The sequence below is a fragment of the Magnolia sinica genome, chromosome 9 (assembly GCF_029962835.1).
Source record: "Magnolia sinica isolate HGM2019 chromosome 9, MsV1, whole genome shotgun sequence".
Classification (NCBI taxonomy): domain Eukaryota; kingdom Viridiplantae; phylum Streptophyta; class Magnoliopsida; order Magnoliales; family Magnoliaceae; genus Magnolia; species Magnolia sinica.
Window position 1 is genome coordinate 13,980,033 of NC_080581.1, and position 23,793 is coordinate 14,003,825.

Genomic DNA, 23,793 nt, shown 5'->3' on the forward strand with positions numbered 1-23,793 from the left:
GTAACACATCCTAACCTAATCTCGTAAAACGGATGGACGGGGTGGCTTTCGCAAAAACATCGTAGTGGGCTCCACCTAGCATCCTTGCGCAGGAACTTCCTGTGAAAGCCTTTCATAGGACATCTGCATCAGTCAGAGACTTCGGTACTCGAGGTGCCTCGAGCCACAAGCTAAGAGGAGACGGATGGGCTCCTCCCCCTACCACCAGCCAATGGCTGGTGGTCAATACTATGTGGACCCCCACCATGATTGAGTAGACCTGACCGGATAGGATCGGATTGGTCCGAGTCGGATCCAGTCGGATTGGATCGGTCCAGATTGACCATTGATCCGAACTCGATCCGATGTACGGTCGGATTTGAGTGGGCTAACTCGATCCGACTCGATCCTGGCCTTCGGTTCGGATCGAATCGGGTCGAATCCGTCAAATTGGTTCAGATTCTGCCCAGCTCTAAGGTCAAGTTCTTTTGAAGTGGAGGAGACTAATGTAGAGCAGGTCGAGGACACTTTCATGTCCAAGATGGATCAAAGAAGGCCTGATCAGAGGTAGAAGTCATCAAGATCGTTAGAACCTTAAAACAGGCGTATCTCACAAACTGGAATGAGTTACTCGACGTACCACATATGATTTTGGGGTAGAACGAGCTACTTTATCCAACATATGTTGGGTTGCCCATGCCAAATTTGCATGACTCCATCATATCGATGACCGAAATTCATGTTTAATTCTATTTTTACTACAAATAGTAAGTTTTAATTTGATTATAACTCTTCATCCGTTGGGCTTTAGGAGTTGCGCCCAACATGAAAAGTGTTTAGAAAAATTAGGATAATAATGTGCTTAAACCACATAGGACACTTACTATGAATATTAAATTTACTATTTATAGTAAGTTACGAATTCTAGGGGATTTTAGTTATAGTTTAATTCTTAAACTTCTTCCAAGTCTTAGTATCCTTATTTAAAGGGTTGTAAATTCATTTTTATTATCTATCAGTCAATCAATTTACAAATTTTCATGAATACTATTTCTATTTTCTTGCTTTTTCCTCGTGGATTCGAGGAATCTCTGTGAGGAGTCCAGAGAAGCTTTGTGGATTCGGAGTAGTTATCCTTGAGGAAGATGGTGATCGACCTCATCACGTTCATCCCTGCGTCATTAATGGTATACAATCTAGCTATAGCAACCATATTATTTGAAGAAGAAAAAAAGATAGATGAACATTTGGTAACTTTCAAAAGTGGATCATGTACAAGTAGAGTGAAATCCCTTTTAGTTGTGAAGACGGAATAATCAATGTATAAGGACTACATGGGTTAGTGGTCATGGATGTTCAAATTAAAAGATAAAAGAAGTTAAGTAAAATTAAAAGGAATTCAAGAATTGAAATTTTGTGAGGAGAGAAAAAATTATAGAATAAAGAAAGTTTGACATCGAGGAATAAGCAAGTGTTGTGTAGAATGAGATGGCTTAGTATATTGTGAAAAAGTACAAAAATATATTTTATGAGTATCTGGAGGAAAAAAAAAGCCACTCATATAATAAAACTTAGTGGTAGAATGACCATGCATGAAAAACTATTGACGAGAAGTTATCGTGTTTCAAAGCTCTACAATGAATTAGAAATGATGAAAATTCAAGCAATATAGAAATACTAAAGTATTGTTAAGAAACTAGTAGGTCAGGCTAAACTAAGGGCTTGTTAAGGAACTAGTATGTCGGGCTAAACTAAGGGCTTGCGGTGATCTTTACGTTAGATTATGAAAAATAAAAGATGAAAAGATTCCTTAAAACTTGCAAAGATGGAAAGGGGGAAGGGTGGGGATCTATATCATGTCAGATTCATTGACAACTGTGACTGGAGAGTATTAGTCAAGGACAGTGAGCTTGATAATATGCAGAGAAGTTATTTTTATGACTTTTTAAATGACAACCACTTTAAAATGTCATGGATGATGAGAATTATAAATCAAATAATATCAAATACCTACTTCGATACACGGAGTAAATGAAGCTTTGAGAATGGTGAAGATAAGAAAGGCTCTTAGACAATATGTGTGTGTGTGTGTACTAGCAAAGTTTTGGAAGTGTAATTGGAAATAATAGATTATTTGGGTTGACAAAATTGTTAAATGTAATATATTGTTGAAGAAAATGCTATACAAGTGAAAGAAAATCATCGCAATACCTATCTATGAGAATAAAAGAAACGTACCGAGTTACACTAGCCATGGTGGATTGAATTAATAAGCCATGCTATGAAGATTTTGCAGATTAATTGAACAAAAACAAGGGATGAGACTATTGGGGGCCTTACACAAAACCTTAGGATCTAGCCTCCCAAAACAAACCAGAATTATGGGATAATAAAGCAATGAAATAAATTAAAGCACAAACTACACGACACAAGAGATTTTTAAGTAGAAAACCCTCAAAGAGGTAAAAACCACAGGACCTCGTCTAGATCAACAATCCACTATGAAGTAGAACATTACAACCTTCTTCACTCACACATGAGTGGATAAATAATAAGAGAATAAAAGAAAAATGGAGAGATCTCACCTATCACGAGAATGAATAAGTGTTGAAATGTTGATTGCACGGTAGATACCTCCACGAGCATAACCTCCCTTCTACAAGCTTCTTCTGTCTCTTTCTCTCTCTCTCTCTCACCTTTGATAGCCCTAAACCCTTTAACAAACCCTTACAAAGCTTTAGGAAACCCTCTTGCATTACCTAAAAAGCCTTAGGTACCTCCTATTTATAGCTTATGAAACTCCCTTTCGCATCTCTTGCGAAACCGCCTCAGATTTTCGCATCCCGCACAAAAACAGAATCAAATCTGCGTAGCCTCGACTGGTCGTGTAGAGTCCTCAACCAATCGAGTGGCACCCTCGACCAGTCGAGCACATCCCACGACTGGTAGAGCACCTCAAAAATCTAAAACCCCAACTCGTTGGAAAACGAGTCGAGTCAGTCCACGATTGGTCGTGCACCAACACTTGACCAGTCGAGCCTGGGGAAAAAACCCCATCAAATCTCTCCCTTTTTCACACAGGAGAAATTCGCCATCTTCAAGTCAACCCAGTTTTTACAAACATTAAACTTACCCTTGAGCAATGACTTGGTCATTATGTCTTACACATTATCGTCTATGTGGACCTTCTCAAGCTATAACACTTTCTGTTCCAAAGTATCTCTGATCCAGTGATACCGAATCTTTATGTGCTTCGACTTGGAATTCTAACTTGGATTCTTGCTCAAGTGTATAGCACTCTGACTATTGTAATAGACCACGTGTTGCTCCTGCTTTAGGCTAAGTTTGATGCAGGACGTGAATTTAAATATGATATGCAAATTTCAGGCTTAGATCACACCAATTCAGAAACAATCACACAAATTCCACATCCCACATGAAAATCCAAACATTCAATTAAAGGGGAATCTATATGAATCCAGGCCTACACACGTTAGGGCTGGATCAATGAAAATTATAACTAAACAATACTCAAAAGGAAATAGAAATCAACCACACATGCATAAGAATTAGTCTCTAATCTAAGGGATTTCCCAATCTCAATTCAAGGAACCCTAGGATGAGAAAATGGGCAAATCAATTAGGGATAATGTAATCTAGGGTCAGGATTTATGAAATTATGTATAAAAAAAAGGAAAATAGGAAGAGACCTGAACCCGAGATAGTCCCTGCGTGTGGACAGCGAGCCAGGTGCGGGTGCACGTGCGCCTGAGGCTGGCCGCACGTGTGATGGGGGACGGAATCTAGAAACAGATTCCTACGCTTTGGTTGGCCAGGCTTGGGCTGCAAAATCGCCAAATCTGATGTCGATCCAAGCTCTGGTCTGAGTGTGGTGCTCCGCTGAAGTTTCAGCTCGTCTGCGGGCTGAAATCTGGAAACCTGCTATAATGAAGAAATCTAATGCAACAAAAAGGACGAATTCAAAGTACGGATGGTGGGGGAAGATGAAAAAAAGATGATGGAGGATGGGGGTGAATCGGGATCGATGTGGCTTCACACCACGGTAGTTAGCCATTTGAAAAGGAAGGGCTTCGCACCCACTTTTTAATTCTTCCACAACTCACGAAGAGAGCAGAAAAATAAAGCATAAATTTTTTTATTAACTTTAATGAATCCAAAAGAACTACAAGGGGTGTCTATTTATAGGGAAAATCCTATACCCCAAAACTCACACCATGTGCGCAACCTATTACGTGGCGATGAAGTAAACTAAAATAAAAACTAAACAGAGAAATTTAAAGCATTCACAATGTTCTAAATAATAACAATAAGCAAAATCTAAAATATGAAATCAATCCGATAAGTGGGCCACGATCATGAGATCCCATGATGGGCTTTTCTTGACTATCGAGCCCACTTTTTTTTAACCAAAACTTGTCTTATAACTAGGAGGCCCTCCCTGGACGTCGTCATCGAGCCAGATCGATGGTGGGGTCCTCCTTTTGCGTACGTACGTGCGTACGGGTAGTGATGTGCGGACGTGCGTGTGCACGATGTCCTCATCAACTCTCCCCGGCTGCGAAGATCTCGCTACTGGCGAAATAAAACTCCTGAACCGCTCTAGGATGTCGGGATCAAGTCTCTAAAGCTCCTCCTCAGTGAGTTACGCACTGTTTGAAGTTGGACGTGACTTCCATTTAATTAGGTATTTCTTAAACCCGCCATCCGACGTGAAAATTATCTCATGGTCCAAGATATCCTCTATTTCCTCTCTAGGTGTGTGAAGGCTAGGTATGAGAGGTAAAGGCTGGGATGAAAGGTCGGGAAGAGGTCATGGATCAAAGGGTAAGGTTGGGGCATCAGGATAGGTAGGCGAAGGCCGGACAAAGTATTAGTGGGTCCCTGAAAAGCAACTAGATCTTCCACATTGAATGTAGAACTAATTCCCATGAAAGATAGAAGATCTACCTCATACGCATTGAGACTGTTTCGCTTTATAATTTTGAAGGGCCCAGCGATACGCGCGTGTAACTTACGAACAGCCCTTGGAGGGTACCACTCCGGCCTGATGCGAACCATCGCAGAGTCCTCAATATTGAACTCTTTGAAATGTCTATGTAGGTCTGCAGAAAATTTGTAATGATCATTACTAGTAGTGATCTTTCGCCTGATTTCTTGATGCAATAAATGCATGTGATGCGCAAAAGACTCTGCAGACTCTGATGGCCTATGGGACAATGACATGGGGATAAGATCAATAGGCTTCCTAGGCTTATAACTAGTAATGACTTCAAAAGGACTTAGACATGTGGACCTATTGACAGAACTATTGTATGCAAACTCGGTTATGGGTAGTATGGCGTCCCATGTCCTGGTATGCTCACCTACTAAACATTGAAGTAAACTCCCTATGCTCTTATTAACCACCTCAGTCTGCCCATCGGTCTGAGGGTGGTAGGCAGAAGAAAATTGGAGCCTAGTATTCATCATGTGCCATAGTGTCTTCCAAAAGTAACTCATGAATCTCACATCACGGTCAGACACTATGGTTTTTGGTAACCCATGCAGTTTGACGACCTCACTAAAGAACAGCTTAGCAACATGAGAGGCGTCAGAGGTCTTAGAACAAGGAATGAAGTAGGCCATTTTAGAGAAACGGTCCACGACAATAAATATGGAGTCATGCTTTCGAATAGTCTTAGGAAGTCCAAGCACGAAGTCCATACTGATGTCCTACTAAGGGATGAATGGGACTGGCAAAGGTGTATATAATCTTGTATTCTGTTTCTTCTGCTTTGCCAGTTGACAAGTACGGTATTACCCTATAATTTTGGCCATGTCCCGCTTGAGGCTTGGCCAATAAAATCTATCTTCCACTAGGGCAATGGTCTTGTCACGACCGAAATGACTCGCGACCCCCCTGAATGTAACTCATAGACAAGAAAATTGTGAAGGGAGGTGCATGGTATGCATAAGCGGTCATCCTAAACAAATATCCGTCTAAAATCAAATACTCACTGTTAGCTCCTGACGAACTCTTTAATAAAGACGTATACACAACCCCAAAATCTGGATACTCAGAATACTCTTCTTTGATGTGCTCAAGGCCTGTAACTTCAACGCTCATGGAGTTGAGTAATGCGACTCAACGACTCAACGCTTCGACAGGCTTATTCTCTACATCGGCCTTGTGTTTAAGCACAAAAGTGTACTCTTGAAGGAATTGAACCCACTTAGCATGCCTGGGGCTTAATTTCTTCTGAGAGTTCAAGTATCTTAAGGCCTCATGATCTGAGAACAAGACGAATTCTTGCGGTAACAGGTAATGTTGCCAATGGTGTAGTGATTGCACTACTGCATAAAATTTCTTGTCATAGGTGGAATATCTTTGTTTTGCCTCATTCAGTTACTCACTAAAAAAGGTGACAGGGTGCCCTTCCTAGCTAAGTACTCCTCCTATGCCGACTCCTGACGTGTCACATGCGACTTCAAAAGCTTTTGAAAAATCTGAAAGTCCCGTGATTGGAGCTTCGATCATCTTGACCTTTATCTCCTTGAAGGCCTTCAAGTCAGCCTTTATCTATTGAAACTCTCCCTTTTTTATGTAGTCTATGATGGGAGCCACAATGGAACTGAAGCCTCAAATGAACCACCTATAAAAAGTGGCTAAGCTATGAAAGCTGCGCACCTCATGAATATTGAGGGGTTCAAGCCAATTAACGATGGCCTTGACCTTCTCGGGATCTGATGATACACCCTCAGCTGACACAACAAAACTTAAGAAGATCACGCTACTAAACAAGAATGTGCACTTCTTTAGGTTGGCGTACAACTTCTCGGCCCTAAGGATCCTACAAACCTGCCTCAAATGGTTGAGGTGTTACTCCTTAGTCATGCTGTAAATTAAGATATCATCAAAGTATATGACCAGGAACTTCCCTATGAAGGGTCTCAACACTTGGGTCATCACACGCATGAAAGTGCTTGGGGTATTAGTTAACTCAAAAGGCATAACTAGCCACTCATATAGCCCATCCTTCGTCTTGAAGGCCTTCTTCCACTCATCACCAGGGCGTATACGGATTTGGTGATACCCACTTTTGAGGTCAATTTTTGAGAAGATAGTAGCATTGATCATCATATCTAGCATGTCATCAAGACGCGGTATGAGAAACCGATACTTGATTGTGATTTTGTTGATGGCCCTACTATTAACACACATCCTCCATGTGCCATCCTTCTTAGGTGTAAGAAGGGTGGGCACGGCACACGGACTCATGCTCTCTCGAATGAAACCCTTCTCTAGGAGTTCATCAATCTACCTCTTCAACTTAGCGTGCTCCTTCGGGTTCATTCTGTAATGCGGGAGGTTTGGTAGAGTTGCCCCAGGGATTAAATCAATGGCATGTTATATATCCCTTATAGGGGGAAGCTCATTTGGTAAATCATCAGGAAAGATATCACAAAACTCATGTACTACCTGAATGGCCTCAGTGGGTAACTCTACGCTAGTCTCTGATACACTCTCCCTAGCCACAAGGGCCTATATCATCGAGTCCGCCTCCATCTCTCACTCAAAGTCTTTGGCATTCAAACTATGGAGCGGTTTAGACTTAGACTTCAACTCCTTCACTTCTTTTGGACCGCTCGCACCAATGTGTGGTGAACTCTTTTTCAGTTGTATTCTTGGGTAGCAGAGGATTTAGCTTGACCTTCTTGCCCTCAAACCAGAATGTATACACATTTGAACGACCAAATATGGTAACATCCCTGTCATAAAGTCATGGCCTACCCAGAATGATATGGCCCACATCCATAGGAACAACATCACACCAAATTGTGTCTTTATAAGATCCAAACTGAATAGGGACAGGATAGCGGTGCGAGACTGGAATGGATGTTTCATCAACCCAGGAGACTCTATAGGGCTGAGGATGGGCTTCCATCTTCAAGCCCAAATGACTCACAGTGCTAGTCGATGCCACGTTGGCATAACTACCACTATCCACGATCATCTTTTAGCTCTTTTCCCCACATTTTACATTAGTGTAGAAGATCGTGTTGCGGCGCCAGTCATCAATGCTCTTAGCTTGAGTCAGGGCGCAATGCACAATTGCGAGGGTCGCAGACTCTTGTGCTCCCTCTTCCTCATCACTAGGGGTTCCGACTGGCTTATATTCTTCCTCCTCACTATCACTCTCTCGGGGCACTACTTCCACTTGCTCATCAATAAGGAGTATTTTGGTGCCCTCTCTCATGCCACACTGGTGAGCAAAATGACCAAACCCCTGACACTTAAAACACCCAGTGGCGCCACTTCTACATGAACTATACCCGACAATCTCTTTACCATTATCATCCTTAGGTCTGGGCTGAATATTAGGGGAAGGTTTATTTTGGAATCCTGTGTTAGGTCTAGCCCCAGAGGGGTTGGCCTTAGCACTGGATTCGCGAAAGTCAAACCGCCTTCCCACAAATGCTTTAAGGTATTGCTCGACATCTAACACTACTTGGTACAACTGTTCGATAGTGTCTATGTCTTTAGCGAGCAATTCTCTCCTAATGTCAGGACGGAGGCCCATTTTAAAATGAGCAAGGGTGAGTACGGAGTCCTTATTAACCTCACAGCGGGTCAAGTACTCTTTGAATTTCTTAATATAGTCAACAACACTCATGGAACCTTATCGAAGAGACTACCACTCCTCAATCAACCGCAAGCGATAAGAGAAAGGGAGGTACTTCTCTTTCAGCGTTTCTTTCATTTCTCCCCAATGGAGTATTGGGAGTTCCCTCGCTCTTTCTTTTTTTCGCTCAACCGTCTCCTAAAAACCTCTTTGCTTGACCCACAAGCTTTATCTTGGCGAATCAGACTCGTCAAGCATTCGACATATCATACCACTCAAAATAGTGGTCCATATCTGCCAACCAATCTAAAAAAACTTTAGGGTCTAAGTGGCCATCAAAAGTAGGGGCATCTACTCTAACTCTCTTAAGGAGTTACGCATCTGGGTTATATTAGTCATGATGTCCCTCACGGGGTGGGTGCACAGGTGCGTGTCCATGACCAACTCCTTGGCCGCCTCCATTCCTTAGTCTAATCTCCTGACCACCTACTTGAGAATAAGAATCTTCCCCAATAGTGGGGTTTGTCCTGAGGGAGGCCTCTATTTAAATAACGTGATCATCAAATTGGTTAAGACATTGACTATGCGTTGTTCCAAGCGCTTAGACATAAATTCAACCTGCTGGGCTAACTTGGCCATTGATTCTTGTAGTTGCTCCATGTTTAGAGTATGGTGCAAACTAAAACCACGACCTGTACGTGTGGGCATACACAGGTTAACTCAATCCTAAGGAACTACTATGGCAACTATATGCATCTCAAAAAATTAAATGACCCTACGAGACTCTATATGAAGGAGACTACACACCGTTACTAAAATTCAGCTACATATATCAGGGACTATGGTTTTCTAGCAGCTATATATGATGGATTTGATGCATGAAGGACTCAAATAAACTAAACCCTAAATATGTGGTGAATTCCCCTATAAGAACCCTATGCTTTGATACCAAATTTGATGCAGGACGTGAATTTATATATGATATGCAAGATTTCAGGCTTAGATCACACCAATTCAGAAACAATCACACAAATTCCACATCCCACATGAAAATTCAAACATTCAATTAAAGGGGAATTTACGTGAATTCAGGCCTACACACATTAGGGCTGGATCAATGAAAATTATGAACTAAACAATACTCAAAGAGAAATATAAATCAACCACATATGCATAAGAATCAATCCCTAATCCAAGGGATTCCCCAATCTCAATTCAAGGAACCCTAGGATGAGAGAATGGGTAAATCAATTAGGGACAATGTAATCTAGGGTCAGAATTTATGAAATTATGTATAAAAGGGAGGAAAGTAGGAAGAAACCTGAACCCGAGACAGTCCATGCGTGTGGACAGCGAGGCAGGTGCAGGCGCACGTGTGGTGGGGGACGGAATCCAGAAATGGATTCCTAAGCCTTGGTCGGCCAGGCTTGGGCTGCAAAATTTCCAAATCTGACGTCGATCTGAGCTCTGTTCTGAGTGTGGTGCTCCGCCGAAGTTTCACCTGGCCTACGGGCCGAAATCTGGAAACCTGCTGTAATGAAGAAATCTGATGCAATAAAAGTGACGAATTCAAAGTACGGATGGTGGGAGAAGATGGAAAAAAAAAAGATGATGGAGGATGGGGGTAAATCGGGATCGATGTGGCTTCGCACCACGGTAGTTAGCCCTTCGAAAAGGGAGGATTTCGCACCCAATTTTGAATTCTTCTACAACTCACGAAGAGAGCAGAAAAATAAAGTAGAATTTTTTTTATTAACTTTAATGAATCTAAGGGTTTGTTTGGGCGATGGGATTAGAAGGGATTAGGTGGGATGGGATTCAAAAAACATAATTATTACCCATGGCAGGGATTGTCCCTTAATACCATGGGATAAAATTAATGCCATGCTTTGTTGATAATACGGTGGTATATTGAATGAATATACCCACCATCATTTAAAATTACTGAGAATAACACATGTGTTGTATCTAAACCATTTATTTGTTTTGTAACCTCATTTTATGGCATGGGCCTAAAAATGAGGTAGATCCAAAACTTATGTGGCCCCAAAGAAGTTTTCACAAGTAAGTATTCAATCCCTGTTGCTTTCTATGGTGGGGTCCACTTGAGCTTTAGATTTACCTAATTTTTTGGCCCATGCTTTAAAATAATCTCAATAAATGGGTGGACGGTGTGGATATAGCCCACACATCATGGTGGGACCTACACAACTTGCTAAACATTGAGTGAAATTGGCACAGGACCCAATGCAATTCCATTTAATGTAATTCCAAGCTTTTTCATTCTTCCCAAACATGGAGTGGAATTGGCACGGGACCAGATGAATCCCATCCCACCTAATCCCTTCTAATCCCACCACCCAAACAGACCCTAAAAGAACTACAAGGGGTGTTTATTTATAGAAAAAATTCTATACCCCAAAACTCACACCATGTGCGCAACTTATTACTTGGCGATGAAGTAAACTAAAATAAAAATCAAACAGAGAAATCTAAATCGTTCAGTGTTCTAAATAATAACAATAAGCACAACCTAAAATATGAAATCAATCCGACAAGTGGGCCACGATCATGAGATCCCATGATGGGTTTTTCTTGACTATCGGGCCCACTTTTTTTAAACCAAAACTTATCTTTTAACTAGAAGGCCCTCCCTAGACGTCGTCATCAACCCATATCGATGGTGGGGTCCTCTTTCTACGTACATATGTGCATAGGGGTGGTGGTGTGTGGGCGTGCGTGTGCACGATGTCCTCATCAAAGTTCTTGTAGGAACCTCTTCATTTAAAGCATCTCTTTACATGCTTCTGTGACCGCAATGTACTCGGCTTCTGTCGTTGACAACGCTACGACCTTTTATAGCTTGCTCTGCTAAGAAACCGCTCCCCCTGTAAACGTGATCATAACCCCTATGTAGACTTCCTGGAGTCTATGTCGTTTGCCATATCTGCATTTGTGTAGCCCTCTAACACAGGTTTTCTGTCACCATAGCATAGGCTCAACTTGGATGAGCCTCTTAAATACCGTAGTATCTATTTCACCGCTGCCCAATGCTCTTTGCCAGGATTGGCAAGATACTGGTTGACAATACCAACCGCATATGTTATGTTTGGGCGTGTACACACTATACCATACATCAAACTTCCTACAGCTGACGTGTAAGGTATCTTCTGCATCTCTTCCACATCTTCCTTCGTCTTGGGACACTGCCTGTTGCTTAATCTAAAGTGACTATCTAGTGGAGTACTCGCCGGCTTCGCTGCATTCATATTGAACCGCTCTAGGACTTTTTCAATATACCATTCTTGTAATAGCCAAAGCTTACTGCTACTCCTGTCAAGGGTTATCTCCATTCCTAAGATTTATTTAGCCGGGCCCAAGTCTTTCATCGAAAACAACTTGCCTAACTCCTGTTTCAGCCTGTTAATCTTCTTGATGTCTTTTCCCATGATGAGCATGTCATCAACGTATAACAGCAGAACTAAGAAATCACCATCTGAGAACTTGCGCGTGAACACGCAGTGGTCTGACTCTGTTTTGTCATACACATGCTTCAATATAAACGAGTTGAATTTCTTGTACCATTGCCGTGGAGCTTGTTTCAGCCCATACAACCTCTTCCTCAGCCTACACACCATATACTCTTTGCCCTTGACTTCAAACCGCTCTAGTTGGTGCATGTAGATCTCTTCTTTCAGGTCACCGTGGAGGAAGACAGTTTTAACATCTAACTGCTCTATCTCCAGATCTATGCTAGCTGCCAACCCAAGCAACACCCGTATAGATGTCATCTTCACCACTGGTGAGAATATCTCCTCGAAGTCTATGCCTTTCCTTTGACCAAACCATTTCACCACAAGTCTGGCCTTGAACCTCGTATGTGAATTCTTCTGCACAACCTTCTTTCTGAACACTCACTTATTGCTCAGAGCTTTCTTGCCTTTCGGTAATTTTATTATATCATAGGTGTGGTTCTTATACAAGGATTTTATCTCCTCCTGTATAGCTTTCAACCACTCCCCCTTATGGTTGTCGGCTAGGGCCTCGGAATAATCTTTTGGCTCTCCCCCATCAGTTAGCATAATATAATCATGCGGTGAGTACCTCTTGGACGGCTGTCTGTCCCTAGATAACCTCTTCACGTGTGGCTCAAAAGGTGGATCAAGTGGGGGCTGCTCCCCTGGTCCATCTTCTGTAGGAACTCCCTCATCTTCTGCAACTTACTATACTCCCCTGTCATTAGGCACCACAAGAGGAATAACTAGATCTATGTCCTCTAGCTCACCTAAAGTAGGCTGGTTCTTCTCTGGCTTACCAATGTCTTCGATACACTGATCTTCAAAGAATACCACATCTCTGCTCCTGACGAGCTTCTTCTCGATTGGATCCCACAATCTGGAACTGAACTTTTCATCACCATACCCCAAGAACACACACTACCTGATCTTCATATCGAACTTAGACCTCTCGTCCTTTGGTACGTAAACAGATGCCCTGCATTCAAACACCCTGAGATGAATGTACGATGGATCCTGTCCAGTCCACGCCTTCTTAGACACTTCTCCATTTAACGGGGCTAATGGAGACCTATTTATCAAATACATTGTTGTGTGCATTGCTTCTCCCTAAAACGTCTTGGATAATTTCACATGGGATAACATGCATCTGATTCTCTCTATAATGGTGAGATTCATTCACTCAGCCACACCATTATGCTGGGGGGTCTCAGGAACCGTCTGTTCATGTCGTATACCTAGGGACTTAAAATACTCATGAAAGTCACTAACGTATTCACCACCATTTTTAGTGTGGATGTACTTCAATAATTTATCTGTCTCTCTCTCGACCATAGCATGAAACAATTTAAACACACCAAAGACCTCGTCCTTAGATTTCAAAGCATAGACCCAAACCTTCTTAGATGCATCATTTATAAAAGTGACAAAATATAATGCCCCACGCAAGGTTTTTGTCCTCATAGGACTACAAACATCATAATAAACCAAATCTAATGTATGCACTTTATTAACATGAGAATCAGATTTAACAAATAAAACTCTAAGATGTTTCCTTGATAAACAATCAATACAGGTTTTGAGAGGTATACCTGCCATGTTTGGAAGGAGCCGCTTTTTTGTTAGTACTTGAAGCTTTTTTCACTCATGTGGCCTAGACGCCTGTGCCACATGTCAATAACTGAATCTTCCGCTGCGCTCAACCTACCCTTGCACACATTGACACTTGACTTGTAAAGGGTACAACACTTTTCTTCTGGCCGCGATCAACGAACCCTTGATGAGCTTCCAGTGCCCACTAGCAAACCTGCTTTCATAGCCATCATCATCCAACTTTTCCGTCGACATCAAGTTGAGGCGAAGTCTGGAATGTGTCTCGCATCCCTGAGAACCAATGTACAGCCTACATCGGTCTTCACACAAATATCACCGACCTTTACATATTTGATACGACAGAATTTTTCATATTCACGGTCCCATAGTCACTTGACTTGTAGCTTATGAAGAAGTCTCTACGTGGAGTGGCATGAAAAGAGGCTCCCAAGTCAAGCACTCAGTCGGTGTCCCGACTCATAGCCGTGAGGCAAATATCATGATCTGTTGAAAGAATAACTGCAACGTCGCCATCTGAAGAGACCGCAGTGAAATCTGATTCATCTTCAGCATTCAATAATTCTGACGTCGCCTTTCCTTTTTCTTTCTTGTCGTTCTTATTCTTATGACATTTATGCTTATAGTGACCATTCTTTTCACAATTCCAGCATTCAACATCATTCCTAGTACTTGACTTGCTTCTTGATTTATCTCGGGCCTTCCCACCTTTTCTGTTCTTTCCTCTCCCCCGTTCTTGTGTCACAAAAACTTTTTGTTAAGTAGACTCCCGAGACTTCCTCCTTGTCTCCTCATTAAAGAGACGACTAGTCCGTCTGGCACAGAGTTACTTAGAGACACCACCAATGTTTCCCAACTATCAGGCAATGAGCTAAGAAATAACAAAGTCTGTAATTCATCATCCAGGACCATCTTCATAGCAGAGAGATGGTTCAATATATTGCTGACCTCATTCACATGCTTGGCCACAGAACCACCATCTTTGAACTTGAGATTCACAAATCGTCATATCGGAAAAATCTTATTGTCGATTATCTTCCTCTTATACAGCCCTTGTAATTTCAGTCATAGGCTAGCGGCTGAGGTCTTCATAGACATATGGTGGAATACGGAATCGTCCAACCATTGTCTAATAAACCCCACCGCCTTCCGATCCAATTTCTTCTAATCATCATCTGTCATATCCTTTGATTTTGCTAATATGCCTTGAATTGGATAATACAAGTTCTTACAATAAAACAAGTCCTCCATCTTAGCCTTCCATATGGTCCAGTTAGAACCATTGAGGCTAATCATCCTTGATGAGTCACCTTCCATAATTCAAAACCAATCCCACTCCATTCAATGAACTTAGCTCTGATACTACTTTGTTGGGGGCCTTGTACAAAACCTTAGGATATAGCCTCCCAAAACAAACTAGAATTATGGGATAATAAAGCAATGGAATAAATCAAAGCACAAACCACACGACACAAAGAGATTTTTACGTGGAAAACCCTCAAAGAGGTAAAAACCACGGGACCTTGTCCAAATCAATAATCCACTATGAAGTAGAACGTTACAACCTTCTTCACTCACACAGGATTGGATAAACAATAAGAGAATAAAAGAAAAACGAGGAGATCTCACCGATCACGATAATGTAGAAGCGCTGAGATGTTGATTGCACAGTAGATCACCTCCGCGAGCATAACATCCCTTTTACAAGCTTCCTCTCTCTCTCTCTCACACACACACACACCTTTGATAGCCCTTTAACAAATCCTTGGAAAGCTTTAGAAAACCCTCTTGCATTACCCAGAAAGTCCTATGTACCTCTTATTTATAGTTTAGGAAACTCCCTTTCTCACCTCTTACGAAATCGCCACAGATCTCCGCATCCCGCACAAAGACGGAATTAAATCTGCGTAATCTCGACTGGTCGTGCAGAGTCCTTGACCAGTCGAGCGACACCCTCGACCGGTCGAGCACCTCGGAAATCCAAAACCACAACTCGCTGGAAAATGAGTCGAGCCAGTCCACAACTGGTCGTGCACCAGCCCTCGACTAGTCGAGTGAAGCTCACGACCGGTCGAGCCTAGGGAAAAAACCCCATCAGAGACGAATACATCTGAAAGTTAATTTCATTTCATGCTAGGGAGGTCTATAACTAAAACTATTTTTCTATGTAGACAATTGACAAGAAAATACAAAGATAGAGGAGAAAGGATCTCTACATGGTGTTCGTTGACTCAAACAAAGCTAGTGATATAGTTCATTTATAGTCGGTTTGGTGAGCGTTGGGAGATAAACGAGTTCCAAAAGGTTATATTAACGTGACTAAGGACATGCACAAGGGAGTGATGACAAGTATGAAGACCACCAGTTGACAGATAAGTGACTTCCCAGTTACGATAAGCTTGTACCAAGGACATTGAGCCTACACCTATTTGCATTAGCTATAGATGAGTTAATGAGGCATTTGCAAGAAGAGATTCTATGGTGTATATTGTTTGCAGGTCACATAGCTTTGAATTATAAGATGAGGGAGAGCATGAACATAAAGTTTGATTAATTGTTGTATAATTTGGAGGATTTAAAATTAGTCAGATTAAAAGATAACACATGGAATGTAATTTTGCCAATAATGGGAATGGAAGCTATGAATTTTTCAAGACTGCCGACTGAGAAGTTTTCCAAATTGACCACTTTTGATATACTTGAGAGTGGAGAGTGAGAAGGACATTGCTGTAGAATTTTAGCTGGTGGAATAAATGGAGATGTAGTAGTGGGTTTTATATAATAATCTTCTACCACTGAAACGGAGAGGAAAGTTTTATATAACAATTATAAGGCTAACCATGCTTTATGAGACAAAAGGCAAAGCAGTCAGTGAACAATGTATTCATGGGACAAGTGCAGCCACTTAAATAAGAATGTTGAAATAAGTGAGTGGTAGGACGAGAGAGGGTGGAATTATAAATGAGCCTAATTAGGGAGACTTGGTGTAACACAAATATAAGATGAGAGAATAAGGATTTAAATGGTTTGGTTATTTGCAATGAAGACTAAGAACTTTGTCGATTGTATGTTGGTGGGTACAAGTTGAAAGCTCTAAATGGGCAAGGGCAAGGCCGAAAAGACATGAGCAAAGGTAGCAAGAAAGGACTTAACTATAGTCTAATTGAAGTAATGACTCTTGATAGAATGGATGAATGGAATGAGATTCATGCAACTGGCCCAATTAGCTAGGTTGAGGCTCAGATGACGATGATAATGATGATGATGAGGACATATGTTGACGTTGCTATGGTGGTAGATCAATCAAAACAGATGTTGGCACGAAACAAGAAAAAAAAGAGAGATCATTTGCTGTAGATAATTAAATGGTTTGGTTATAATCTATAGCCGACAATATGCTGGGGAGAGGCATTATAAATCAACGGAGGAACAACATCAATTTATCATATCAAATTCACGGTGCTTCAAGGTATGATCCAAAACATTAACATTAGGGTTTATAAATTTAAATATAAGATTTATTAACAAATTAGACATTTGGTTTGCCTTAATTAAGTAATTAGGCGGGCTTTTTAAAACAACTTACATTTTTCTTTCATCATTATTCTTTTTATTAATCCTCATTTTTCTAAAAAAGACAAATAAATAAAAAATATACCTTTAATATCTTCTTATTTAAAAAAAAAAATTGAAAAAATGAGAATGAAAAAAATATCAAATAAATAAAACAACTTACCTTCTTTTCATTATTCTTCTTATTGTTATTTCTCTATTTTATTTTTTTTTGAAGGACCGATAAATTAGAAAATTAACTAATGAATACAAACAATATTCCTAAATAATATAAATAATAAAAAGATAATAAATTTTTTTATAAAATAAGAAAAACAACGTATCTTTTTATTGATATTCTTTTTTTTTTTGTCCCATTTTTTTCTGAAATCCGAGGCCTTAATAGTTAACAAAGAACTGTGACCCTAACAATCAATCGAGAGTTGAGACCTTAACATTCAACAAATAACTAAGACCTTAACAGTCGAAGGATAATTGAGACTGTGACGATCAACGGATAAATGAGACCCCAGTAGCCAACAAATGGTTGAAACCCTGACAGTTAGTAGAGAACTGAGATCAGCATGGAACTAAGACCCTGACAGTTAACAAAAACTAAGACCCTAACAACCAATCAAGAACCGAGACCCAAGCAATCGGCAAATAACTGATACCTCGGCCGTCAGTAGATAACTAGGGACCTTAACAATCAGCTGAGAGCCGATATCTTAACATGGCAGTCAACAAATAGCTATGAACCTAACAATCAGTGGAGAACCAGGACCCTACCATTCAACGAAGAATTGAGACCCTAATGTAACAATGAACAGAGAATCGAGACACTAACAATCGACAGAGAGACGAGACCCCGATGGAGAAGTCAGCAGAGAACCGAGACATTAGCAGTCAACAGAGAACTGAGACTTTAATAACTAATAGAGAATTGAGACCCTAATGTTTAATAGAGAATTGGGAGCCTAACATAACAATTGACAGATAATTACAACCTTAATGGTCAATGGAGAACTGAGACGCTCACAATCAACAAAAAACCAAGACCCTAACATAATAATTAATGGAGAACTGAGGCCCTAACAATCATCGAAGAACTAAGACCCCAGTAGTCAACAAAGAACCGAGACTAAGATCCTGGCATAACTATCAACAGAGATATGGGATCTTAACAATCGATGAAGAACTGAGAGATCCTAACAATGAATAGAGAATTAAGACCTTGGTAATCAACAAAGAACGGAGACCCTAACAATCAACAAATAAACAAGGCCTTAGCAGTCAACAGAGAACTAAGACCCTAGTTGTCAACATATAACTAAGACCCTAACAAGCAACGGATAACCGAGATGCGAGACTCCAACAGTCAACAAAGAACGAAAACCCTCCATAGCACTTAATAGAGAATTAGGACTTTAACAATCAATGCAAAACTAAGAGACCATTGCAATAAATGAAGATACGAGACCTTATCAACTAACAAAGAATTGAGACCTTGATAATCAACAGGTAATCGAGACCCTAATGTAATGGACAACAAATAATTGAGACCTTGATATAACAATGACTGAGACTCTAACAGTCAATAGAGAATTGAGACCAACAATCAATAAAGAATCGAGACCTTAATAGCCAACAGATAGCTGGGGACTTAGTACTCGGTGAGAATTGAGACCCTAACAATAGATGGAGAACCAAGAGACACCAACAGTCAACAAAGAACTGAGACCCTAACAGTCAATAGAGAACTGAGACCCCAATGGTCAATAGAGAGTTGAGGCCCTAGCAACCAACAAATAACCGTGACCCTACTAGTTAACAAAGAATCGAGACTTTAACAGTCAACATATAACTGAGACCCTAACAATTAATGGAGGGCCGAGACCCCAACAATAAAAAAGAGTTGAGACCCCAACCTTACAAAGAGAATTGCCAAATGTGGCCTTAATCGTCAATAGAGAGTTGAGACCCTGCCCTCATAAGGGAAACTGAGAATTACAACCCTAACAACCAACAAAAAAGCAAGACCCTGTCCTTGTAAGGGGTAACTGCAAACTTCGACATCGACAATTAAGAGAGAATTGAGACTATGTTCATACAATGGCAACTACAAAATTGCAACCCTAATAGTCAAGAGAGAGTTGAGACCCTTCCCCTTATAAGTAGTTGCGAATAACAACCACAACAATAAATAAAGAAGTGACACCTTGTCCTTATAAGAGCAATTGCGAACTATGACCCTAAAAGTCAATAGAGAATTGAGACCCTATCCTTATAAGGGCAGTTGTGAATTGCTGCCTTAACAGTTAAGAGAGAACTGAGACCTTGTTCTTATTAGGGCATATGTGAACTGCGACTTAGCATTAATGAAAATTTGAGATCTTGCGTCTGGGACAATATCCACCTTCAAAGTGATAACCGAAACTCCAATCATCTCAATTCTCACTTTAATGGTGGTTGTTGTTCTAAAGGATAGGGTTTATTTGTTATTTGATAGGGTCTCTATTTTTTGCTGTCCAAATGGGTAGGGCCGCAGCTAGTACCTATTCCTTATTAAGGTCACGAATCCCAGAAGCAAGGTTTGAATTATTCGCTGATCGTTAGGGTCTTAATGTGGAATCTAATCTATATACAGAATAAGCTCACAGATCTGTCTGTGCATGGGACATGGCGATCAGGGGTTCAAATAGCTTACCTAGCTGAGATGCCGCCATGGAAGCCGGATAAGAACACCAGAATACCAGAATTCCTTTAGAGCTTAGGATCTTCCTTTCCTTCACACCCTTTCTGCAAATCAGTAGATGAGACTCGAATTTCTGCTGTGGTGTAGGATCGGGGACCCAGCTCTCTTTTATAGAGTCTGTGGAGAGGGAGTGTGAATCCCATCACAACTCTCTCTCCCATGCTCCACATTGTAGCATCCTAGCACAACTCAAATTTCTGTCTGCGTAAGACAGTTATAGCATTCCAGCCCTAGTACGCAAAGCTGCGCAGATAGACTGCGCAGCGCATCACCTGAAGTGGGGCCCACTGTTCTACTCAATCATCCAGTCCAAATTAAATGACAATCCAGACCGTTGATCAGTAAGGCTCACTAAACGGAGTTCTTACATTCTCCCACTTGGGCCTCATTGAGCAACGTCAATGATAGTCATATAGAATAATTTTAAAAACAAGTTTTGATCCTTTAAGAAAATATCTAAATGGTTAACCAATGAAATAGTTGGACAGTATGAGTAATATTATTCAATCAGATCCATTGAGATATTCAGTATCGAAACGCGGTAGTCATCACAATATTTAATTTAGGCGAAGTGAGTCTAAGCGCGATCACAAATACTTTCAACCTTAATGACATAGATCACGAACTAGAAAATGTGGTATAAGGATTACATACTTTAGTGTGATAATATGTGCCTATCCTTAAGAGGTCCTGAAGCTTTTTCATGTCTCCAACGAGACACAACTATAGTTCCACTTATTCAAAATTTGCGCATATATATAAGTAAGCAGAAATAAATCTTTATATCAAAATCATCCAAACAAACTGTATAAAACGATATCTCTAAGTGTCTGTGAAAATCAAAGTACGCTCAGCTCCCACTAACTGAAAACATCTGTGGGATCAATGACTCCCATGGATGTTACATGCTCCTGAAATGGCGTGATAGAGAGCCCTTTAGTGAGCGGATTTGCAATCATCTGCTTAGTGCCGATGAATTCTACGGACACTTGATGATTCTGAACCCTTTCCTTTATAACAAGATACTTAATGTCGATATGTTTTGACTTTGACGAATGCTTGTTGTTACTAGAGAAGGAAATAACAGCTGAATTATCGCAAAATATTCTCAATAGTTTCGGGATATGCTCCAGTACCCACAAACCTGAGAAGAAACTCTGTAACCATAGTGCCTGATTAGATGTCTCATGGCAGGCAATAAATTCAGCTTCCATAGTAGATGAGGCTGTGGTAGATTGTTTCACGCTTTTCCATGACACAGCTCCTCCCACCATCATGAAGATGTATCCTGAAGTAGACTTCTTAGTATCAACGCAGCCTGCGAAGTCTGCATCTGAATATCCGATCAACTCCAACTGATCAGACCTTCTGTATGTGAGTCCGAAGTCTTTCGTTCTCTGAAGATACTGTAATACTTTCTTTGCAACTATCCAATGTTGCATTCCTGGATTAGATAGATATCTTCCCAACATTCCAGTGACAAAGGCAATGTCCAGTCGCGTACAGACTTGAGCATACATGATGCTCCCTACTACTGATGCGTACAGAAATTCTTTCATTCGATTCTTTTCTAAGTCATTCTTTGGACACTGGAATAAACCAAATTTGTCACCCTTCACAATGGGCGACTTTCCTGAAGCACAATTTTGCATGCCATGCCTTTCGAGTACCCTAGTAATATAGGCCTTCTGTGACAAGCTGAGCAGTCCAAGTGTTTTGTCACGGCGAATCTCAATGCCGATGACGTAAGAAACTTCACTAAGGTCTTTCATTTCAAACCTTTAAGATAAAAATTTCTTGGTGTCGCTTAACATCCTAGTATCACTGCTAGCTAACAGAATGTCATCAACATACAAAATCATCATAACGAACTTACTTCCACTAGTTTTGATGTAGATGCATTCATCTGAAGTATTTTCTACAAAGCTATATGAAGAAATTACTTCATGAAACTTGAGGTACCACTGCCGCGATGTCTGTTTCAACCTATAGATGGACTTCTTAAGTTTGCAAACCAAATGTTCTGAGCCAGTAGCTACAAAACCTTCGGGCTGCAACATGTACAAATTCTCATTCAAATCCCCATTGAGAAATACAGTCTTTACATCCATCTAATGTAACTCTAAATCCATATGAGCTACAAGAGCTATTATGATCTTAAATGAGTTTTTATTGGATACTGGTGAGAAAGTCTCCTTAAAGTCAATGCCCTCACGTTGGTTAAAACCCTTGGCAACAAGTTTGGCTTTATATCGTTCGACATTACCTTTGGAATCCCGTTTGGTTTTAAATATCCATTTACAACCAATCGGCCTTATTCCAGTGGGTAACTCTACAAGATCCCATACTTTATTGTCCTGCATGGATTTCAACTCATCTTTCATGGCATTAAACCAACGAGAAGGATCAGCACTTTGTTTGACTTGTGTAAAGGATTCAGGATCCTTTTCCACCCCTATGTCAAAGTCATGTTTCTGTAAGTATACGATGTAATCGTCTCGATTTACAGGCCTTCTCACTCTTTCAGATCTTCTTAATGGTTCAGCTTGTTGGGTTTGATCTTGATTTTTCTCATCAGTGGTTTGTATATGAGGTTCTACGTGGTGTTCTGCAGTGACTGCAGAATCGACTGCATTATTAATGTCCACGTGATCTGGATTGGCTATGACAGGAGTCACAGTCATTTGTTCCTCAAATACAAAATTTCTTATGTTCATGCTCTCACTGTTTTCGGTGTCCTCAATGAATCTGGCATTCCCAGTCTCAACAATCCTGATGGAGTGGGAAGGACAGTAGAATCGATAACCTTTTGATCTTTCTGGGTATCCAATAAAGAAACAACTTATGATTTTAGGATCAAGCTTTTTTTCACGCGGGTTATAAATTTTTGCCTCAGCAGAACAACCCCAAACATGTAGATATCGGAGACTTGGTTTTCTCCCATTCCACAACTCAAAAGGAGTTTTGCTTACTGCTTTGTTGGGAACCCTGTTTAATATATGAACTGCGGTTTTGATCGCATCACCCCACAGAGATTCTGGTAATGTTGAATTGCTGACCATACTTCGCACCATATCCATAAGGGTGCGATTACGTCTCTCAGCAACTTCATTCTGCTCTGGAGTACCAGGCATAGTGTACTGAGCAACAATGCCACAATCCTGCAGGTATTTAGCGAATGGCCCTGGATTGCGTCCTGATTCGTCATATCTGCCATAGTATTCACCACCACGGTCAGATCTGACAACTTTAATTCTCTTATCGAGTTGATTTTCAACCTCGGTTTTATATATTTTAAAAGCATCCAGGGCATCTGATTTCTCACTGATAAGGTATAGGTACCCAAAGCGAGAGTAGTCATCTATAAAGGTAATGAAATATTTGTGGCTATTCCATGAGGCTGTAGAGAATGGTCCACAGATATCTGTATGTATAACCTTTAATAGATCTACACTCCTGGTTGCACTTTTCTTTCTCGTTTTAGTCTGTTTTCCTTTTATGCAATCAATGCATACTTTATAGTCAGAGAAGTCTAGAGAATGCAAAATTCCTTCTCACACAAGCCTGTCTAATCTCTCACGAGATATATGGCATAGCCGCCTGTGCCACAACATGGAGGAATTCTCATAGTCTAGTCTTCGCTTGGATTCCACTACATTTCCATGCAAGGTATTAATATAATAGACGTGAGAGGCAATCAAGTCTAACTGGTATAAGTTGTTTGTTAAAGAGCCGGTTCCAACTTTAATCGAATTAA